Source organism: Charadrius vociferus, unplaced genomic scaffold (assembly GCF_000708025.1).
Source record: "Charadrius vociferus isolate BGI_N301 unplaced genomic scaffold, ASM70802v2 scaffold684, whole genome shotgun sequence".
Lineage (NCBI taxonomy): Eukaryota > Metazoa > Chordata > Aves > Charadriiformes > Charadriidae > Charadrius > Charadrius vociferus.
Window position 1 is genome coordinate 101,231 of NW_009648144.1, and position 6,647 is coordinate 107,877.

The following is a 6,647-nucleotide window of genomic DNA, read 5'->3' on the forward strand; positions in this document are numbered from 1 at the left end:
GAAAGAGAGAAAGAGACTTATGAGTTTGGAAGAAACTAAACTACTTTAATGAAAATATTAATAAAATAATAAAAAGAAAATAATGAAATATATGCAATATGTACAAAACCCTATCAAGCTCCCAGGATGACAATCAGATCACTGGCAGGCACGGAGAAAACCCCAGACTGGACTCAGAGACAGATGGGAACTGGATTCCAGATCTGGATTCTGGATCAGGATCAAAGGCAGATGAACAAAGTCCTCCTCGGACACCAGCCATTGAAGAAAGAGAGAGAGGTGATCCTTTGGTCCCTCAGCTTTTATACTGAGCGTGAGGCAGATGGGATGGAATACTCTGTTGGTCAGTTTTGGGTCACCTGGCCTGTCCGCTCCTCCCCACAGGTGTGACCCCTCTATGCTTTTCCACTTCTGATGCTCCAACAGGGCAAATAACAAAGTTCGTTGGCCTTGGTTGTTATAGCAATAAATATAAGCAGGAGCCTCTCTGCACATCATTCCTTGGCTTAAATTACAAATAATCAGGTCTTATCACTCAGAATGAACAGTGTCTCCACAATATGCTGCTAATATCAGAGAGTTCAATTAGTTAGAAGAGGCCTAACTGCAAAGTAAAATTACTAAACAAAAAATTGGCTCTGTTTTACCTCAAACCAGGACAGTGTACCCTGTATTCCATTCCATTTGTGTCATGCTCGGATCACTATTACTTTTTAAATGAGTCCCATTATCTGACTCTAGTCTTTCTGGAGTGCCACATTGCCACAAGACTTGCATTTCAAGGCCCAGGATGGTATTCCAGGCAGTGGCATGGCATAGGTTTCCAGCCATCCACCATTGTAAGCACGTAGTGCTTACCCTGGCACATTTGAGGGACCACCATCAAATCACACAAGAGACATGTAAATAATGTCTCTCTCACAAGAGAAAGAAAGTGATTTTGAGGCCAAGAAGGTAAAGGTTCTTGAGGTAAACATTCCTACTAGTATATCCATGTGGCTAGACACACAAATGACACTCAGGCGAAAGTTTCTCTTGAATCCTGTCCTAAGATAATGGTAATTTCTAAAGCAACTGTTACCATGCCAGCGCTACACATCACCAGACAAGCAGTTTATATCCAAAGTCCATGGACCAGAAGGCCCAAGGGAAGTAGCCTGGGCTGCTGGGAGCACAAAACAGTCATGGTAAGGACTTATCACAGCACACAAGCATTGCTCAGTGCTTACAGTGATCCAGCAATTCAAAATAAAAGAAAAAAAAAACATTGGGCTCTGCTGGGAAGAAAAAGCAGCTGTGCGTGAAAAAGCAGGTTACAGAAAGGGGACAAATGCAGCATAATTATCATACAAATGGACAGCCTTCCTTGTTTAACTGTATGCTTGGCTCACAAAGCTCCTGCATAAATCTAACCTTGCTTGCTAATGCTTTATGATTCACTGAGAAAAGCTAAGCAAAGCAGGGAGCTGTGCTTCGGGAATCATTTCCATTAGGGCACTGGGTAACACGATCGAATTGTGCTGATGGGAAGACTGGCAGTGCTCTAGGAATACTAGAGTTGAAGAAATGCCTCCTGACAACCACTCACTCCCCTATTATCTGTAGCATCAGCATAATAACCTTCTCCACAGCAGAACTGGGAATGCTGCCTTTGTGTCATTATACTAATGTCCAGCTTCAGGAGCTCCGAGGCAGTGTTACAGCTGCTTCAGAGCATTCAGGACTTCTTAAAGATACTGACATAAATGCACTTGACCTTACTTTATAATTTCATTTATTCTAAATGAAGATTTTTCTCTTGGATACATCAAGGAGACCCAAACCAGTTATTTTAATTATCAAGTCAGAGGTCACTGGTCCTTGAGACGTTATTTTCAATGTTATAGAGCTAACTGCTAAAAAACCCTTGTCGCATACTAAGACTGCACCGAACAATGCCAGAACCTACAGACAGATTTGACCTCAAGAAACCCACAACTTGTACATTAAGAAGCAACAGAGTGACGACAGGAAACCAAATAGACTATACGTGTGAGGCTGACAGTCCCTATTTTGAACATACCAGTAGCCTCTGTGGCATCAGAGCAAGGGTGAACTATAATGAGACAAACAAGGTGGCAGGCAATTAGCTGCCTGCAGTCTTTGGGCCAGCTCCAACAGGCTTGAAAGGTCCAGCTTCAGATGGTCCTGTGGTAGCCGCACCCTAGGAACAGCCTTCCTCTCTGTCCCAGCAAAGGCCACACACAGGAGATACAAGGAGATGCAAGAAGATACAGTCGCTACAGTTCTGCTGCACTCCTGACTCTTGACCACTCAAGGCCAGGATATTTTAAAACCCACAAATGTTTGACATGAGAAATTTATTTGCTTGACAAGTGTCAAAGTAGCTGTGGAGACAGTGAACCCATTCTACAGTGCCAGCTCCCCATTTGCTTTGTCCTCTAACCCTGTCCAGCTTCCAAAAGACTCCTGCAGGCTTGCTCAGCACATCGAAGTTGGCTTACGCACCTCAAGGAGACAGAGGAGACAGAATTATTATACGCAAAATGGTCAATGCCTGAACATTCGGCACTGTTAGAGGTGGAACCAAAACCAGGCTTTGAATTCCACGTCTGTCAAGACTTCAAGGCAAGAACAGTAACTTGAAGTGTTGACTGCTCCTCATGAATGATCTGCTCCTCACAATGACAACTCCGGCGTGCCCTGCTGAAGGCAGAGCTGCAGCTGTGGTCACAGACAGATGCACTACTAGGGAAATGGGAAAGCAGAACCCCAGAACTCCTTTGCATTCTTTCCGAACTCATTGGATACCTTCTTTAACTAAATCTATAAAACAAGGCAGGTTATTAACCATATATTCAGACCCAATTATGCTGTTTGAAAAATAACCTTCCACTTTTGGAAAAAGCAGTGGCTGGAGCAAAGGCTTATCTCAGCACTCTATGGGATTTGCCCATTAACAAAAGCACAAACAATGTTCTAGGACTTGGAATGGAGAGTTGTAACAAAAGGACATAAGAAAGGAAATAGAATAGGATGAAGAGGAATGGCGATGTCTTCTGGACACGTGACTAACGCCTGCATTTGGGATTGCAGTATTAGTCAGACACATGGAATGCATTTTGAAACGCGCACTGAGAGTCCGCCAGTTCTCTGTGTGATGCTGAGATGATAGATGGTCACGTCGCAACCCACCTGCACAACACGCAGCGATATTCTGCTGCCGTGAGAAGTGATCTCAGCAAGCCACACTTCTGATAGACTGTGTAATCCCTGTGAGGTTTCCACAGACACAGTACCTGCTACAATGAGGGGCAAGGGACTTCACTTTCCAGCGCTGGCACTCTGGCAGATTTTCTTCAACCAGTTCTCAGTTTGCCACAGAGAGATGATATCCAAAGCATATTTGCTGTTTACAGTACTACTGCATAGACAATTCAAGTATGGGAGTCTCATATGATTCTTTTATGCATGGTTTGTAGGGTGTACAAGCAACTAACATACATGTTATGTGAAAAGTGAACTGAAACTACTTGACTCTGTCAAGGGCTTCAAAAGACCCACAGATTTCAAGGGGAACAGGCAGCATTGATGTCTGAGGAAGGTGAAAAGAACAGTGAAACTCAGATTGGCAGTCACCCGAAAGCAACCCTGTCACAACTGGACTCCATACACATTTTGCCAAGGTGCAAAATTGAGCCTGAAAGGCACTTGAGTTTATTTGAACAAAATACATCAAAAAAAATGGAAAAAATCAGTAATAAGAGTGGTCTGAGGTAACACTCTACCCTTTTCAATGATCTTAATACTAAAAGGAGAAAACTTTCTGAGTTGGTTTTTGTGCTTAGCCTTCAACAGGCTACCAGTGATGGCCAATACAAATTAGCTACATTTTCTGTCTCATCCTTCCCCAGGGATTTAACTATCCCTGTAGTTTTGACTGACAATACCAAAAACATTAGTGATGTTGGAGACGTGAGAGGTGACACAACAGACTTATACAGCAACTCCTTTAGGAAGGAAAGGCCAAAAAATTGGCCTGCTACCATGTTTTCCACAGCAAAGCATTTGCCTGAAGTTTTATGCAGAACAATAAAAATGGTTTATAGTCTGGGGAGGATAACCCAGCAACAGAAAAATGTAGTGCTGAAAATATACTTCCCCCCAAAGAAATAAAAAGCGTATATATAAACATATATGATTCAAAGGAATTATGAGTATATATGAAGATACAGCAGTAGGACAAGTCACGTTTGGTTTTTTTTTTTTTTATGGGATACAACAGCACATCTGTTCTTGATGACAGTGTGGAAATATCCAATGTTACTTTAAAGAGAGCTGAGAAGCCAAATTAGTCCATACAAACCTCCTTGTTACTGAATACCAGGCTGCTTCTGTGACCAAGTTAACTTGTTTAGAGATAACAATTTGGGAATCTGGCTATACTGAAGTAGCAGCCAGAGCCCTACCAGACATAAAATTGATTATGGAGGTCATCACAGTACAAGGAAGATGAAATCCATTTCCTGGGACCCACTTGAGAAAATTAGCAATTAAATCTGCTCCCACCTCAATGATTTATCCTTCAGATTACATTTTTTGAGCCAGCAAGATCTTCCCAGCACTTCATTTAAACAAAACCAATCACCCCTTCCCTAACATCTCATTAAGAAACAAAAGTTCCCCACAGAGCCCACTTGGCTGGCCAACACAATTCAGTAGAAACAAAGCACAGCACGTGATGTTCAAATTCACGTCTGAATGCCAGCCACAGAAGGTGTTCTTCTGCCCCCCCCCGTGCCCCCCTTCCCCCTTTAAAAAAAAAAAACCAAACACAAAAAAACCCAACAAAACACCAAAGCAGCACTGTTCCTTACCCCCACCCCAGACTTCAAGGTGAGTCGCTCCCTCACCATGGAAAATAGCAATGCCATCACAGTGTGCAGCTGTTTTTCTCCTTACAGAGCGAGCTGGCTGAAGGTAGTGAGCACTGTTCTGCTCCTGGAAGAGGAAGCACTTTCCCCGAAATGTAAGAATCTGTTTACAAGACTCAGCCCCACCACCTTCCTCTCATCAGCCCAACCAGGATTTCTAAGCTGTGCTGCTGTTGATGACCAGGTGTCAGGCCCTCTTTGAGCTCTGCACCACTCTGGGATTCTTCAAGGGGACCTGAACACACCTCTAGGAATCCATGAATCAAAAGGTGCATTTTTTTTTTTCCTACAGACCCTTATACCTGTCAGCATCTTTGACTTACCTTCAGACAAAGGCTTTTCATTGTTGCTGGGTTTATTTACTTTCTTTTGCCTTGTATCAACTTTGATTTTGAAACATTACAGGGGAGAATGCATTGATTTGCTATTTCAACTTCTAGACAAAAAGACAGTCTAAATTCAGCAATGGAGATCTATTGTATACAGCTATGTATCATGCATTTCTCTGTTTCATTGCTATGCTTTTTTTTTTTCTTCTTCCCCTTTAGTGCACTTCTCCCCTTCAATCAACAGGTACATACTTTTTTTTTTTTCCCCCCACACTTTATGTGAAAATAACTGCTGGACACACTTGTATCATAGGTAAAATGAAGTAATATACCACAAAACCCCAGCAGAACTCACTGTGCCTTTAATATTCAGAGCCCTTGCTGTGCTGTCCTCTCAAAGCTGCTTAAACGATGAGTAACATTTCCCTGAGTTTACCCTTCAGTCAGCCAAGATCAACTGCACTAGCAAGGCAGCACAGAACAGATACTCCACTTGAGCCATGCTACCAGCCACAAACCACTCGATGTTTGCCCCTAGCTTTGTTCTGACTTGCCTATCAGGGGATGTCATAAATTCAAACTTGCATTCTGATGATGGCTGATGAGTGCTTTCCGCTCCATCAACAAAATTTGGCCCTCAGCTCGTATGTTTCTGTACCATTGGGTATTGTAGAAAAGACACCACAGACACAATGTGTATTGAAAGCGGGCTCACTTACGTGAGAAATACCGAGAAGACATGTATCAGGAAGCTGCTAGCATACACCAGGGGCCAAGGTGCTTTGGTTTCCCAGTGGAAGAGTAGTTGTGGAAGAGTAGTTGTTCTTTGGTTTGTATTTTTTTAACATGGAGGAAGTCAGAAGCACTTTGTAAACATTTTATCACTTGCAAGTCAGCTGTTTTTGAACCTTCAAAGCTTAGATTAAAATTTTCTTCTACACTGTTAATCATATGCACTACTTACCCCAGCCCAACTATTATCTTATGCCTTCATTTAAGACATTTGCAGGGGTGGGTATTACACTGGCTTCTGCCACACATGCAGAGTCACAACAGCACATCTTCACTACGATGTAGTTCACCTCTGAAAGAATTTCTCAACTCCCGAGATTTCTCCCATGTCATTTTTCATTGTCTTCCTAAGTCCTACATCATCAAACAGACAGATTCTGCAGCTGCAGAATCACCTGAAGACCCAAGAGAATGGGCCTCTGTTTGGGCTTGCACCATCAGAGGATGACATACAAGTGGTTTAACAGAGATACAGGCCCACACCCTGATTATGAGCCTGCTTCCACTTAAGGGAGATACTTCCTTACTTAAAGGAGATACTCAAATCTTTTCCCACCACCTTTCAGGATCCTCCTGTGAAATACTGGACGTG